The sequence below is a fragment of the Canis lupus genome, chromosome 30 (genome assembly GCF_003254725.2).
Source record: "Canis lupus dingo isolate Sandy chromosome 30, ASM325472v2, whole genome shotgun sequence".
NCBI classification, from domain to species: Eukaryota; Metazoa; Chordata; class Mammalia; order Carnivora; family Canidae; genus Canis; species Canis lupus.
In genome coordinates this window covers 13,027,384-13,043,867 of record NC_064272.1, presented here as the reverse complement: position 1 = coordinate 13,043,867, position 16,484 = coordinate 13,027,384, and the positions used below count along the sequence as shown (strand labels likewise).

Genomic DNA, 16,484 nt, shown 5'->3' with positions numbered 1-16,484 from the left:
TGGTTCTTACAGACAAAGGTGTTATGAATATACAACTATATGTCTTTTATATATAAAAGTTTACATTTCTCTTGGATAAATACTATGAGTGGAGTGCCTGAGTCATATGGTAAATTTATATTTATCTTTATATGAAACTAACAAACTTTTTCTTATGTAGCTGTACCATTTTGTGCCATTTTCTATAACCAGTAGTGGTTGGGAATCCATGCTGCTCCACATCCTCATCAACACTTGGCATACCAATCTTTTTTTAAACTATTCTAGTAGGTACATAGTGTTATCTCACTGTAGTTTTAAGTTATATTTTTCTGATAATTGGTGATGTTGAGCATAGAATTGATGTGTATTAGTCATTTGTGTAACTTTGTGATATTTTTTAAGATTTATTTATTTATTTATTTTTATTTATGATAGACACAGAGAGAGAGAGGTAGAGACACAGGCAGAGGGAGAAGCAGGCTCCATGCTGGGAGCCCGACCCGGGACTCGATCCCAGGACTCCAGGATCGCGCCCTGGGCCAAAGGCAGGCGCGAAATCGCTGAGCCACCCAGGGATACCCACTTTGTGATGTTTTTATTCAAAAGTTTTTCCCAAGTTGGGGGGGTCATTCTTTTATAGAAATGTATAATTTTACTATATATGTGTTCTAAAAATATTTTTCCAAGTCTGCAAGTTATCTCTTCATTTTCTATATGATGTTTTTGTAAACCACAGTTTTGAATTTAATATAGTATTACTTTTATTTTGTAGTTCAATCTTTTGATATCTAAAATACCTTGGTCTATCTCCTATATTTTCTTCTAAAAGTCTTATTTTTTCATTTTTAGACATATGTAAATAATACAGTTTAAGTCAGTTTTGGCATATGTTTAAAGGTAAGGGTAGAAGTTCATTTATTTTACATATAGATATCCAGTTTTATTTAGCACCTTTTGTTGAACACATTTACTTTTTCCATTGAATGACTTTAGAACTTTAGTTGGCCTTCAACTGATGTAAGTGTGGGTCTGTTTTTAGACCACTGTCTCTTGATTATTGCTTTCCAAAGTAAGCTTTGAAACCAGATAGTGTAAGTCCTCCAACTTTGTTGTATTTCAGAATTATTTTGGCTATTCTAGATCCTTTGAATTTCCATAAAAATTTCAGAGTTAGCTTTTTGGTCTTTATTTTTAACAAGTTGGTTATAATTCTGATTGGGGCTACTTTGAGGAAAACTGGCATCTTAAAAATATTTATTCTTTTGATTCACAAATATGGTATCACCTCATTTATTTAGGTCTTCTTTAATTTCTCTCAACAGTATTTTGTTCTTTTCAGTGTGTGTGTCATGCACAAAATGTATCCCTAAGTATTTCAGGGGTATTTTTGATGTTATTATTTATTAATGGCAATTTTTAGATAAATTTACATTTTTTTTAATTACATAGAAATGCAGTTGATTTTTTTGTACACTGACTTTATATCCTACAATCCTACCAAGCTCACTTAAGCATTCTAGTAACTTCTTTATGGATCTCTTAGAATTTTCTAAATAAACAATCATGCTGCTAATCATGCTGTTAATAATCAACAATTCAAGATAGTTTTATTTCCTCTGTTTTAATGATAAATCATTTTACTTTTTTTTCTCTTTCATGCTGCTTGTCTCAGTCTGCTCTCTAGTTATTTATATTTTACTTTCTGTGTTTTTCTCTTCTTTTATACCTTATTTCCTGTCTGCTTTCCAAGTATTTGTGGTATTCCATTCCTTCCCCTCTATTGTCTTTAGCTCTACCTTTGATAATTGCTATTTTGTTTTTACTGTACAGTTATTAGTAGTATTAAAATATGTTTCCTTATCACTAACTCAAGTTATTATTATAGCACTAGACAGATAATATAAGAACCTTGCAATACTACAATTCAGTTTTACTGTGTGTTGTGCTATTCTTATCTGTCTTAATTCTATATGTCTTGAATTCCACACTCTGATTTTTTGCTGTAGTCAATTGACTTAAAAGTATTTAAGAACGCAAAAATTATCTTTCATATTTACTCAAATAGTGATCATTTTCGGTGATATTCTTTTTTTTTTCCTGTAGATCCTTAATTTTATTAACTTGGAACTCCCTTCACCCAAAAATAAATTTTCTTTTTGCATTACTTATAGGATTGATCTGCTGGTAATAAATTTCCCCAGCTTTCACTTACTTTAAAAAATCCTTGTCTTCATTTTTGAAAGATATTTTTGTTAGATTTTGAATTCTGAGTTGATGGATTTTTTTTTTTTCTAAATCTGCAGTTTGAAGATATGGCCCTATTACCTTCTGGCCCCCATTATTTCTAAGGATAAGTCAATTGTTATTTTTATCCTTGTTCCTCTTATTGCAATGCACCTACTTTCCTTTAGTTGATTTACATTTTTTTCCTTGTCTTCAGTTTTCAGCATATTGACTTGATATACATAAATGTGTTTTCCTTTGAATTTATCCTGCTAAAATTCTGCTGAATCATCCAGATCTTTGAATTGATGGCTTTCATTAGTTTAGGAACGTCTTTACACAATATTTTTTTTTAATTATCTTTTCAGTCTCCTCTCTTTCTGACACTACAATTACATATATATTAGGATGATTTTGCTTTAGAGATTATTGGAACTCTACTATTCTGTTAATCTCAGTCAATGATTTTTAATTTCAGGTATTTTCTTTTTTTTATTTCTATGATTGCCAAATACATATTAATTAAAGTTTCCATTGTTCTACCAATTATATATATTTTCCTGTAAATGCTGTGACAAATGTAGCCTAATATTTTACAGTCGTTGCTAATTTCAACATTTATATTGTCTGTTGTGCTATTTCTGTTGATAGATTTTTCTCTTAGCTATCAATCAAATTTTTCATCTCTTCACCTATTTAGTACTTTTTTAAATGTTATCATGTGCACCAGAGATGCTACTTGGTTGAAACTCTTGATTATGCTGTTTTTGGGGGTTTTTTTGTAGTTTTTTTTTTTTTTTTTTGTCATTTATTGTTTGCTTACTAATCAGATAAATAACCAGCAGAGAACCTCAACTTTCTGGAATCTTCATTTCAATCTCTGTTAAAATGTGTCATTTTTAAATTTTGCCTTTATTTATTTTCTTTTATTTTCTTTTTTTTTTATTGGAGTTCAATTTGCCAACATATAGCATAACACCTAGTGCTCATCCCGCCAAGTGCCCCCCTCAGTGCCCATCACCCAGTCACCCCAGTCCCCCACCTACTTCCCCTTCCACTACTCCCTGTTCATTTCCCAGAGTTAGGTGTCTCTCGTGTTTTGTCACCCTCTCTGATATTTTCACTCCTTTTCCTTTATTCCCTTTCATTAAATTTTGCCTTTAAACCTGGGGCAAATCTCTTAGTATTTAGAAATAATATTGACTTCTAAATCATGAAAATCCAACTTATTTACCAAGCCCTTCTAACCTGACGAAGCCTGAACTTCACACTCTGTCTTCTTTCCCTGGGTAGCTGCTGAAATCTCACATCAAGTATTTCCATTTTCCAGCTATTGTTTACCTTGGGATAATTGGAGTCTTTGGTGCATGCAGAGTTGAGGTGTGATCTAAGGATTTAATTTTATTTATTTATTTATTTATTTTTTATTTATGGTCACAGAGAGAGAGAGAGAGAGAGGCAGAGACACCGGCAGAGGGAGAAGCAGGCTCCATGTACCGGGAGCCCGACGTGGGATTCGATCCCGGGTCTCCAGGATCGCGCCCTGAGCCAAAGGCAGGCGCCAAACTGCTGCGCCACCCAGGGATCTCTGATCTAAGGATTTAGAGAGAATTTATGTGCTTATTTTAGGACCCTCCTCTATTTGTGGCCACTTTCAATTTTCTTCTTTTGACTTACCAGTTCCTAGGATTAGGAGATTTTCACCACATCTCAAACCTGTTCTCTCTACTCCCTGTTTCCCTACTCATGTTGTAATTTCTTTCCATTGCTGCATTATCTTGTCTTGTCATGGTTACGCTGCTTTCTGAACTCTATTTTTTTTAAGTCTCTGAAAGTCTCAAAAGTCTTCAGTCTTTTGTGGGGCTTGCCAATGACACTACTGGATTCAGATATTTATTTCCCCATTTTCATATAAATCAAAGTGTGTGTATTTGCTGTCTTCTATTATAGTGTAGGCAAGAGTAATGGGAGGTTTTCTATTCTCTCCCTATTGATTAGTATGTGTTATAGGAGGATGTATGGAGAGATTAAAATATATGCAGCTATTTTTTACACTATATAAACATAGAATTATATTTATAAAATACTTGAATGTCCAAAAAGTGAATAGAAAAAGAGAAATCATTATCTTCCCAAGATAAATGTCCAGGGCATAGGGAAAGGAATTCTGATTGAAGGCAGCATTAACAAAAATTAATAGCCATATCCTGTCTAAACACTTTATCCAATCAATTTAATAAATGAATTACAGATGGATAACATGTTCGTTGTTGAGATAGGCACTTTAGGAAACAAGAAGTATAATAGCTATATTTTTCTGCCAATACTTTACCAACGAAGGCACTTTTATGCCACTGGGTCCAATTCAGGCAAGTTCTAAGAATCTAGACAACATGAGAAGGCACAGAACTTTTTTATATTTATTTTTTATTGGTGTTCAATTTGCCAACATATAGAATAACACCCAGTGCTCATCCCATCAAGTGCCCACCTCAGTGCCTGTCACCCAGTCACTCCCACCCCACGCCCATCTCCCCTTCCACCACCCCTAGTACGTTTCCCAGAGTTAGGAGTCTTTCATGTTCTGTCTCCTTTTCTGATAAGAAGGCACAGAACTTCAAGAGTTTTATTTTCAGGACCTTTTTCACCTCTTTCACTTATTTTGAGAAAATGCCAATGTGGCTTTCTCCCTGCCCACACCCAGGTGAGGTACTTGCCCCAGATATGGAAGCTTCCAGGGTGAGTCTCTTTGCACTCTATGAAAACAGAACAAGATCACAGAGAAGGGCTTTAGGATGCAAAGAGCTGCCGTTATGGAGTGCCCATTTGTGGAACAAATGAGGGCGTGAATTTATGTTCAAAGATTGTCCAAAAATGAACAAAGGGATTCAGAAGCTGTGAGGATGAGTTCCTGATAATAGCACAACCAGAGCAGGCAGTGACAGCCTGGAGACCCCAACTAAAATGAAACTACAACATTTCCAATTAGAGAATCAGTATCGTGGTAAACCACAGTATCTGAGAGGGTTAAACGTACTGCCCAAGTGCCTAATCTTCTTTCTTTCTGTGAAGTAATGCATATGCCAGAAAATATTCATGAATACAGAAAAATTAACATATAAAAGCATAAAACATAGCTCCTACTTAGAGAAAACTACAAATTAGTTTTGGAGATAAGACATTAATACAAAGACAAGTACTAATATGAGTTAATAATTCAAAAGTTTAAGAAGTATGACTACAGGTCAAATAAAAGAAGTGATAGAAGTTATACATTCAGAGAAGATTTTATGAACTGACTCAAGTGGAGATTTTTCTCTTATTGTGGCTGTAGTCAGGCATCTATTCAACAGGTCTGGGGCTATTCAGAAGTATATATTAACTAAATTTTTTTATGGCCTAACTAAGTATTTCAGTCTAAAAGACCTCATAACCAATTAATTATGGCCAGAGATCCCTATGGTGAGAACATTTGTGCAATCATGGTAGAAACCCAGTAAGCTATATTAATTTTATTCTCTTTTACCAGAATCTCTTAGCAAAGAGAATAGCCACTGTGTTTCTTCCCAAAGATGTTCTTGCCCCTTTCACCAAAATTTTTCAACATCTTGGTGAAAACAGTATAATCTGGGTCTTTACACAGAAAGTGAGGGAGTGAGGATTAGGTTGTAGTCACAACTCATTAATCTATTTCAGCATTCCTATATCTGCAAAGTGTTTAACTTGGGGGAGGGGGGCGGATATTTAATTCCAGGTAGGTGCCTAGAATTCTCTTCTCCTTTATAGACAGAAATTCTATTTTATTTCTGCTGATAGTAATCTACAGTGGAAAAAAAAAAAAGAAAGAAGACTATATTTTTAACCTCATTACAACTGAAAGTGGCCAATAAAATATAAACAATAGTCACTGTGAAGGCTTATTAAGAAAACTGTTTAAGGAAAACTGACTAATATGTCAGTATTCCAGCTGTAGTTTACTCTGTGATTATTGAATGCCAAGGTTCAGGGGTCAGTCAAGAATTTGGGGAGAATTTATATACTGCTCTTGGGACTCCTTCCTATTCGTGGCTACCTTCAATTCTTCTTTTCATTTTTCAGTAACCAGTATTCTTATTCATCAGTTTTCATATCTGCTTTCCCTATCATAGTTTCCCTACTCATAGTATATTCCTCTCTTTCTACTGCTGAATTATTTTGTTTTGTCATGGTAAGGCTATTTTCTGAACTTCTATTTTTTTAATAGTCTCCAACTCAATCTCCAGTCTTTTGTAGAGTCATCTTATTGTTTTTATTCTCTTTTTCTCTTTTAGCCTAGGAGACTCAGCATTCATCTTAAACTAAGAATCCAAGATGGTTACTCACGTAGTTGTTACCTTGATGGAAAGACTGGAAGTATGAACTCAACTGGGACCTCTGTCTTATTGTATAGTCTCAGAATTCCAAAGGGAATGTACTAAGACATCCAAGCAGAAACTGCAAAATTTGTTATTATTTAGCCTCAGAATTGCAGAAGGTAATTTGTGTCGTATTACACTGGTTAATATGCCCAAAAAGCCAGTGCCAGCTCAAGGCAGGGAGGGATAAGACCTCATACTTTACATAGAGAATAGCAAAGAACTTATAGCCATCTTTACTACAGGTGGTTCTTTTTTTTTTTTTTTTTCATTTTTTCCAGAAATCTTTAAAAGGGTAAAAATAGGGATCCCTGGGTGGCGCAGCAGTTTGGCGCCTGCCTTTGGCCCAGGGCGCGATCCTGGAGACCTGGGATCGAATCCCACGTCGGGCTCCCGGTGCATGGAGCCTGCTTCTCTCTCTGCCTGTGTCTCTGCCTCTCTCTCTCTCTCTCTCTCTCTGTGTGACTATCATAAATAAATAAAAATTAAAAAAAAAATAAAAGGGTAAAAATAACCCGCATACTATTAGTGGATATGAAAATTAACTTAGATAAAGGCAGAACAGGTCAAATTTTAGCCAAGAGTGAAAGAAGTCTCATTACAAAACAAAAACAAAAAACAGAAAGCAAGAATTTTAAACTCCCAATAGTTATTATTGTGAAGGCTTTGTCGACCTACAAGGGGAGATACAAACTTTTAAATAGCTAACGAACCTTTAGAACTCTTGAGCAAGTCAAACTTTTAAATACCTAACAAACCTCAGAATAAAATTAAGCAAGTCATATCCAAACTAAGAATAATGATGTACATCAAACGTTTCTCAAATCTCTGAACAGGAGCTCTTGAGTTTATCATAGTATGATCTTCAAGGACCATGGGGCCTCCATACATATACAGCAGGGGGCCCTCTGGCACTGAGATACCTAAGTCCTGTTGACCTTGTTCTGGTACTGTTCTACCAAAGTTCATACAGACATTCCAGCACAGAATCCACTTGGAAATTTTTGGGATTTTTTAAGGGAACTCTGATTAAATAGATCTCTCACCCCTTGACAGTATCTCAGGTTTTTTGTCGTTGTTTTTGCCGGGGGTGGGGTGGGGTGTGGTGGGGGTGAGGGTGGGGGCGAGTAAAGAGTGTTTGTTTATTTGTTTTGAAGAAGAAAGGTAAATAAAAATTGGAAAGAGAAAACTAGAATAGTAAACATTCCTTTTGTTTACTAGTTTTTCATTGCCTTTCTTCATTCCTGCTAAATGCAGTGTATACTTAGGGAAAATAAAATGTTGGTCCGCTATCTAAGAAACTTATTTTCCTGAGTGATTCTGAAAATAATACATATGCCATCTCTTGGGCCCCAATATGACAAACTGCATACTTTGTGAGACTGTAGTTAGCAGAAGAATCTGAGGCCATAGAATATTAATTCATGAATAAACAAAACAAGATGCCCAGGAATCAAAATAATTGATTTTTGCTCTACTAACTTTATTCTCCTCACAGTATTCTTTGATCAAATATATGAAACATGACTCATTTAATTACCTAATATAAGGGATTTGAGCTTACATTTCTTCATTAGATTTTTAAAAAAATTATTCTCTGTAACAATAGATTTTATTCTATTGCCTAAGGAATCAACCACTAATTAGTCTTTTTTTCCTCGCAATATATAACTACTTATAATTTAAAAAAAATCAAAGCTCAAAATATTTTAAAAACTAATTACATTGAGTTTCTTTTATAATGTTTTTATTAAAAATATTTTCACTTGAGTTCCATTATTTCTTCAAGGCATTGGCTTTAATTGATATAATTTTAATAGTTTCTCACATGATGCATGTCACAGATTTATATTAACATACTGTCATCAACTAAATAAATAGCTTCTCCTTGGTATAGTTTCTCTATAGTTAAAATCACATTCATAAATGCACCTTTTTCAGAGTTTAGAATTAAGGTTTTTTTTTTTTTTAAATACTCAAATATAAGAAAAACAAATAGAAATATATGCAAATTTTTCAACAGTTTAGAATTTTACCAAAAAATCAATTATAAGAGAATTTATTATTTCCTAGACTTGGTTATGTGTTTTTCAACTGACCTAGATAAAAATTCTGGATGCTATTTACCACTAGTTTTCATTGCTTTCATTATTCAAAGTACAAATGTTCCTAGATTGTCATTAGGAAGAAGTCCTTAGTTCCTTAATACCCTCACAAACTCTGCCAACAGAGAAGATTAAATAGCAGAACAATGACATACAAAAGAAAGAGTTAAAAATGATATTTTAGACTCTGAAACATCACTTAAAACTTCTCTAGGAAAGTAGAATAAGAGCTTTAATAAAATTTTCCCTCCATTAATAAATCAGTATGTACCCCTTCTCTCTCTGTCTAGATAGAATAAACAGAATCCTTATTTATGTATAAAGAGTATCTTACTAAAGTATAGGGAATTTGTCCAGGAAGACAATTTATAGGTGGACTGCTTAGTTATAGTTCAGTTTGGTCTCACTTGGACAAATATGGCTAGTTATTTTCAACTTCCTTGCTTACATACTAGCTAGACAATTCATTCCATTACTCAACACAGGATATAGAAGGCTTATTACCGAGAATATTCTCTATAAACCTTGTGATATGAGAGCGAACAATAGCGTCCATGACCTCAGAATTTGCATATAGCATTTCTTAAAGAGAAGAAAATATTCTCCAAAAGAACCTGATACTCTAAACTTGACTTCTCATGGTCAGATTCCACTGACCTTGAATACAGGTCATCTCCCATTAACTAATGTTTGTTATTTTTTCATTAAAGCTTAGTTAGGTCTCTCAACCTCAGTTACTTTATTTTTCTCATATTTGACCAGACTATACCTTTCATCATACACAGTCCACCTATCTATTTTTTGCTTCATACTTTTTGCTTCCAGGCTAACTTAAAGGTCAAATTGTGGCTTCAAGCTAGCTACTAATATCATTTAGGTACTTAAGTGTGTTTTTTTTTCTTTACCTTCCTAGTCTAAATTAGGTGGCCCTCCTCATCTGTTTATAATGCTTGTATTCCAAACAAAACTTAAGCTCCCTGAAACAAACATATGTTTTTGTTTATGACAAAAGGAATATAATGACAACTTGCATATAATATGAAAGATGGGATTTCTTCTGTACACCATCTAACATCATGAATCTTGTGATTGGCCAATTAAATAAGTGAAGAACTGGGACTACAAGAGGGTACTGTTTGTGAGTGGCTCATCTCTAGATTGTATGTATGTGGACTTGAATGAATAACAACCTCACACCCTTCCTTCCCCTTGCAAAAACAAACAAACAAACAAACAGCAAAAAGTCTCTATTCCTGAGAAACAACCTCCAACTTATTAGATCTATATGAGAAGGCTAAAAAAAGGATAAGGACAAAAATAATGTCATAGCTCTAATGTATCTAACAACCGAACTGGCTAGTCATAGCATGCACCCTCCCCACATATATGTTGTTAATGTTACTGATGCATTTTATTCGATATTTTCAGAAAAAATTATTTATCATAGCTTGTTTTCTTAATAATAAATTTATTTTTTATTAGTGTTCAATTTGCCAACATACAGAATAACACCCAGTGCTCATCCCGTCAAGTGCCCCCCTCAGTGCCCATCACCCATTCACCCCCACCCCCCGCCCACCTCCCCTTCCACCCCCCCCTAGTTTGTTTCTCAGAGTTAGGAGTCTTTATGTTCTGTCTCCCTTTCTGATATTTCCTACCCATTTCTTCTCCCTTCCCTTCTATTCCTTGTATGAGAGACACAGCGGTGGCTGCCATTCTGCTAGGTGTTGCTGGGTTAACTTGTGTCTAGGCTTCTTCCTGATTCAGCCACCGGGACTTTAGGTGCTAGAACACAGTTTCTATGTAAAAATTACAGTCTTTTCAAAAGTACTAAAGTATATATATATATATATATATTCTTGACCCAAAGAGAATTTTTCTAATTTATAAGTTTCTTTCTCCCAGGAGATTTTACTAATTTTCCCATAAGATAATGATGGTTGGATCCTATAAAATTGAGCAGAAATTACTTCTGTCAGTATTATAATAAGGTAGTTAATATTGAGTACTTTTATGAGGTAAGAACTAAAAAACAAGTTCTGTTTGAAAACATTGGATGAAATATTAGTTTATATCATTGAAAAAAATAATTTATGGTTTATAGTGTAGAAATCTGTATCTATCAAGTTTCCTTAGCTACAGTTGGATATTCCATAAGCAGGACTGTCTACATAATTTATAGAATCAAGTGCAAGAGGAAAATGTTGGGCCCCTTGCTCAAAATTATTAAAAGTTTCAAGGCAGTGAGAGTTGACCATTAAACCAAGCTTAGGGTACTATGTGACTGCAGATTGCATGCCTTGGCTATAATTTAGAGTTTTTATATTGATTACCTTACTATATACACATAATTACAAAGAAAATTCCTTCATCTTCCAGAAGAATAGCACAAGCTATCAACATTTGCAAAGGAAGAAACTGTAGCACAGAAAAGCATGATCTAGCTAAATCTTCCCAGTCAGCAGAAGTACTCAGGCAATAACTTATGTGTCCTAACTCCAGTCTTGCTCTCTGTTTACTTTATCAGATTTCATCTCCAAATCGAACTCCAATTTCAACAAATGGCAAAGACATTTATGACCAATATACACTGCTTCCCCTCAGAACATCACCTCTGGAGTCAATTCTAGGAATTTAATTGTATGAGACAAACAACAACTGCTACTTTCGTGAATTACTTTTTTGCCCCATTCAGAGTCCAAAACATTGCAGGATTGGGGAAATGAGAAAACTCATAAAGCAGCAGCTCTTTCCTATCCAGTGCAGCTGAGAGATACAATTAATAAAAATGGAGAGACTCCACAGCCTAGCAGCACCCAAAGTAATAACTCCTTTTATGAATATGAGACATAGGTCCCAGGGTGTCTGGAGGCAGGTTTCTGCTCTATTGATCACATTGTCAGACAACACATTTCATATCACTGAACATGTCCTATTTTGGAAGATGTGGGAAAGGGACACTGGAGGAAACATAAATGTCAGAAGAAGTAGAAATGCCTGCGAACCTCAGCACATGTTTCTTGGAGCAAAAAAGCCGATCTGGTTTGGGAAACCAGTCCCAGGAGTGATCAGAAATTAGAAAAGCATCCATAGCTGGTAAAGTACTTGAATATGCTAAGTATAGACAACATGGCATGAAAGACCAAGCTATTGCAAGTATTCATTTCCTAGGAACTACCAGGAAGCTATCAATTTCTCATTCTTTCACACATTTGGCAAATTCTTATACATAGCCACACTGATTCCTATGATATAAGTCATTCTGTCCATTGTATGCAGGTATAAATTCAATGCAGTTGTCAGGTTATTCTGTGTCCTATCTCCACAAATTTTTTCTCCCATTAATCTTATTGGCAAGTTAAAAGTCAAGAGATTTCATCCGATATTTATTAAAAGGGGAAGGATCCCTGATATGACAATGAAATTATTTTTAGTGATTGCCTTCTTAAACTTTTTAAAATCAGAAAGCTGCCTGATTCCTACACTCTCTTTCTAGTGCCCCTAACCTAGCTTTCACTCTGTTTTTGTAATCCCCAGCTGGACCCTCCATCCTTTTAACTGAAAAGTAGGAAAGGGCATTTGTTGGGGCATAAGCAATTCTAATCATTTAGAAAGGCTGTTCCAGGTGGAAACATTTCTTTGTCATTCAGACATCCTCTTAGTTTGACTAGGTCCCTTTTATTGAATCAGAAAATATATTGAATACCTACTAGCTGCTTGGTGTACATTATCTCTAGATATTTATAAACACTACACATGAAAATGCCATTCACCCTTCACAAGCTAAGTGGGATGGAGATAGATTTTGAACATAAAGATGTGAAGCAAGAGATGTAGTTTGCAGCTATGGGGATCAAGCAAGACAACCTAAATTGGTGGTACTCAATTTCTTGAAATGGGTGAAATTGCAGGTGGGACTCTCCTTATACATGGGGATTTAGAGAGTAAACTGCAGTTTCAAAATTTTCTTTTTTTTTTCTTTTGAATTAAATTAGGCAAAACATGTGTTCCCTTTAAAAAACATACTCTTCGGATACATCTATTTCAGAACAAGTATTACTCTATTGTGCAAACTTCTTTTCATCTCTCTCTCGAGTTTCACATTAATTGGTACTTTATTTGCTTAAAACCTAAATGTCAGTTAAGAAGAAATATACTCTAGTGCATAGATCTTGCCATTTAAATTCTAAGGTTCTTTTTTTTTCAGCCTTGGTAAAATTTTATCCAGGAAACAATAGATACATATGTACTTAAAAACAAGAACCATTAGAAAATGAAATAGGAAAGAGTGATTTAAGTTTTAGCGGCCCCTGACCTTTTTTTTTTTTTTTTTTTTTTTTTTAAGTTCCTGAAAGACTGTAGCAAGATAAAAGGATCACTGGCTCCTGGTCTCTTTGAGATAACGAGTGATGAAATTTAAAACACGCACACACACACACACACACACACACACACCTCCAAACAAGGTCAGTTAACACCATTCCCTTCCTTGACCCCAAGGTAAAAAATATGAATACTTTCAGTAATAATTTAGAAATCATCTTTATCTCCTCTGTGCCCCATCAATTGGGGTTTAACATCATGATTTTTTTAGATACCTATATTTGTGTATAATAGACATATAAACTTGTATTAGATGACAACTGATTTTTTTTAACCCCAGATAAAGAAAGAAGCAATCATTTTTAACTAAAACCCTTCTATGTTTTTTGATTGCGGTTCAACTTGCTACTGTTTAGGAAAAAAAAAAAAAAAAGAAATTTCCATAGTGTTCTCAAATCTTACTGCTTTACAATTGTCATATACTCCATTAAAAAATCAAAAGATGAAGCAGTCAATCCAGTGATTACTTTCACATGGCTTTATTGGGAAGGGGTCAGAAAGAGGGATGATGGCAAAGAGAGGACCAATAGACAAGTAAATTAAATTTAAGCATTTTCTTTAAAAAGAGAGATTTTCAAGAAAAGGATAAAAGCACTGAAAGTCCATGAATCAAACCATAGCCAAAACTATGTTCTATCTGAAGTAGATTTTCTTTTTCCTTTTTTCTTTTTTCTCTTTTTTTTTTAAATAAAATATCTCCCCAAACCATCATTACTTTTTAATCCTCCACAGACTGAGCTTCATCTTCAGACCCGTTATCCCCAGATTTTTCAGGTGGATGGCTTGCAGAGGGCTTCTTTTCTGGAGAGCTATCTGGTTTCTCCTTTTCGTTGGGAGAAGGAGCCTTTTCCTTTGATACCTTTAAAGCTGTGGAGTGACCTACCTTCCCTTTGCCTCTCACAGGGGGTTTGGCCTCACTGTAGCCTTTGGCTTAGGTTTGGGCATTTTCTTTTATCTCAGGATTGGACTTCATAGGGATCTTTTTGTTTTTCTTTTCTTTTTTTTTTTGGAACTGCCATAGTCATTATCATCATAGTCTTCCATTAGGAAATCTTCATCACTGCTGGAATCTTTCTCTTGGAGTGGTGCTTCAACCTCCTCTTGTTCTTCACTGCCCTCATCTTTCATGAGCATCTCTCTCTCTCTGATTGGAAGCTGCTTTAGAGGCTGCTTGCCATTGCTGACACATATTTCGATGATCTTTTTATCTTCACTGTCTTCTGCTGAGTGAGAATCACCCTTCTTGGTCTCCACATCTTTTTCTTTAGAGTCCTCACTATCTTCCTGTGAATTCTTTCCAAATTGCCTCTTATTTTTGCTTCCTGGGAAAATGAGTGAATTTTCTTAGCTAGAGGGCCTGCATCTCTTCCATAATCTTCATCAGCATCATCAGATTCTTGAAATTCTGAAATATCAATGACCTTTCTATTTCTGACCTGCGGAGATCTGTTTGCTGTCAAAACAGAAAATGGTCAAGAAGACAACAAAGATCAGGATTTCACTCTATCCCTGGCACCCTACCAGCCCCCCGTTGGCTGGTGAGTGTACCTCAAGCTACTGGCTTTTCAAACTCTACTGCTTCTTGGTTCAGGGCCCCTTAATCAAATGAGGACTCTCAACCCCCCATCTCTTCAAAATACCATATCTCTCTTTATTAGGTTGTATACCTGTTGAAACAAAAAAATATGCTAATTGTTCTTTCATCCTCAGAACTTACCATATTGTATGGCAAATGAAATCCATAACAACAATTTTAATAATGTATTACATTATTGCATCACATCAGGTATTGTGTTAAATGCCTGGTGTTCATAATGCTGGTTCATCTTCATAATGATCCAATGATTTCAATATGTTAGTATTTTCATTTTAATAATGGGAAAATGAGGCTTATAATCACACACACTAAATTTAGGGTTTGGGTCCATAGACTAATCAAGGACCACAAATTGAAAGATTCAGTTTAACTTCCCTTCAATTTCAGCAAGCAGCCATCTGAATAGTGAGATATAAATAAAGACTCAGGCTCCTGTTAGGGCCCCTAGAAACAATCTTTAAGGTGTAGTACACACAAGCAGGTCAAATCATATATGCTTATTTGGAACAACAGCCTTTCCTGAATGGAGGAGCATGACCACTCATAACTGAGAGCAGGGAATTCTTCATCCCAACTCACCCAGATCAAAAATGCTTACTATCCAGGTTTTATGTAGCATGTTTTCTCCTGTGTATGGATGTGTATTTGCATCTTGTTTCCTTTAGATTCTTCCAACATATAGAAATCATGGAGGAAGAGGTATGGATGTGTATTTGCATCTTGTTTCCTTTAGATTCTTCCAACATATAGAAATCATACCTGGGCTTATTGAAGTTTTTTGGTTTTTGAATTACCACTTTAGTAGAAGGGACCAATCAGTGGCTGTATGACTTGTTTTGTTGTACTTTCTTCTGCAGTGGCTAGTGTGTTATTTTCTTATTCTTTTTTTCATACTTCAATCTGAAAAGGAAAGAAATTCTGCCTTTACCATCCTTTCTGTCTCTACTAATTGCTAACTACCTCCCCAAAAGGAGAAGAAGCTGAAGTCATTGGTCAGAGCTAAATAGTGAATGTAACATAAGATGCACCCAACCATTAGTGGTCCCTAGTTTCAGTTCTTTCAGCCAAATGCAGCATTCTCTTTTCTGTGTCTGGAAGTTATGAGGTAGGCACACGTTGGACAGGGTCCACCAGCCTCTTCTCACTTTCAGTTCCATCTCAGATTGGGGGAGGAGAGGTGTGTGTGAAGCATACTTTTCATTCTTGTTCATATGACTTATAGGATAAAGAGATTCAGAGTTGACTCCATAGATTCCAAAAAGATGTAGGACAATATACTTTGGCTTTCAGGCTAATATTTCCTGAAGAAAACAATGAAATCTAGAAAAGCCCTATGTTTGTTTGTATAATATTTTGTCTGACAATAAATAATGTTGGCCCTTTATTTTTCATTTACTTATTTTTTTTGTTTTGTTTTGGTTTTTTGAACGTTATCAACCTGAAAAAGGTGGAATGATGAATGATGGGATTTTGGCACCAAAACACCTTAACATTTAAGGTGCATGCTTAACAGCTATTTATTTCTTTTCTCTACTTTACAGTCCTCCAGAGATAGGATAAAAAGGTATCCAGACAAAGAGGAGAGAGTTTGAGGAGACAGAAGGAAATCCTCAATTCAAACTTTGGACAATGATGTTTCCTCTGGCTAAGCCACCTACTTTCTTTCCTTCCGGCTGAGTATGGCAGATATTGGTAGTTGTCCACCGATATTCATACTCTCCTTCCAGAGTCTTAGCTGAGCACATGGCCAATTAGGAGCCCTTGTGGCTAGATGACCAAGTTCTAAGCAGCAGTGGTTTA

At 35.1% G+C, this 16,484-nt stretch overlaps 2 long non-coding RNA genes across 2 annotated transcripts in view; one reads left to right on the top strand and one right to left on the bottom strand.

Annotated features, from left to right (window-relative positions):
* LOC112675981 (uncharacterized) overlaps positions 1 to 16,484 on the top strand; it is a 68,915-nt gene that overhangs the window by 21,812 nt on the left and 30,619 nt on the right. The window lies entirely within an intron of this gene.
* The window catches only part of LOC112675982 (uncharacterized), a 55,552-nt gene continuing 52,766 nt past the window's right edge, over positions 13,699 to 16,484 (bottom strand). The window contains exons 4-5 of the long non-coding RNA XR_003146222.3: positions 15,444 to 15,584; positions 13,699 to 14,540 (exon numbers count right to left, since the gene is read on the bottom strand). This is a non-coding gene — a long non-coding RNA (uncharacterized LOC112675982). The remainder of the gene's footprint in view (positions 14,541 to 15,443; positions 15,585 to 16,484) is intronic.